The sequence below is a fragment of the Octopus bimaculoides genome, chromosome 17 (genome assembly GCF_001194135.2).
Source record: "Octopus bimaculoides isolate UCB-OBI-ISO-001 chromosome 17, ASM119413v2, whole genome shotgun sequence".
NCBI lineage: Eukaryota > Metazoa > Mollusca > Cephalopoda > Octopoda > Octopodidae > Octopus > Octopus bimaculoides.
Genome location: NC_068997.1, coordinates 16,797,783 through 16,798,706, shown reverse-complemented (window position 1 = coordinate 16,798,706; position 924 = coordinate 16,797,783).

The window sequence follows — 924 nt, the reverse complement described above, 5'->3', positions numbered from 1 at the left end:
GAACAAGAAAAAGAAGGAAGTGAGAGAGGAGAGAAAAAAAAGGAAGAAGAAAATGAAGCAGGAGGAGAAGGAGGAAAAGAATAACAACAACAACAGCAAAAACAAATTATTAGAACCTTAATGAAAGCGTGAAGAGAAAGAGAAAGAGACAGAGAGGGGGGAGAAAGGATAAGAGATTTTAAATAGTTCGGCAGAGGGACCAGTGAATTGTGAGAATATTTGGGTCTCAACGTAGCCAACGAACAGGTTCGTATAGCTGGGGTTCTATTCTCGTTTCCTTGGTCACTTCGGAGTACTGTTGGTAAAAAAAAATACCGCGTATGAGTAGCACTTGAGGGAGAGAACAAATTCAGCCAGACGATGGAGTGTGAAGGTACCCGGTTGGGAGTTGGGTCGAAGGTCTAGGAAGTGTTGGAATGCAAAAGTCCTTCGTTGTGTGGGATCCCCGTATAAAGACTGTTGATATCAAGAATGAATAGACCTATAGAGGGGCCAGGAGGGAGGAGGAAGGGAGGAAGGACTTAGAATCTCAGTTAAACGAATCAGTCTGAAAGATTTACAAATTTCTAAACCGATTAATCTCTGTTTCTCTCTCAGTATGTCGGCTCAACTGTGTGTCTATTAATAAATATCCGTTTGCTCTCAACACTTTACTCTGTTTTTCTCTCGCCGTATTTACTTCCGTCTCTCTCTCACTCTCTCTCTCTCTCTCTCTCTCTCTCTCTCTCTCTTTCTCTCATTCTCTCTCTCTCCTTCTCTCGCTTTCAATATCTGTATCTATGCATATGTGTATGCTTATGTATTTGATTATTTGTATAAGAGTATATGAGCATGTATATAATATATACAGGCTTGTGTGTTTACACGCACCACACACACACACAAACACAAACACAAATACAAACACACACACACACACACACA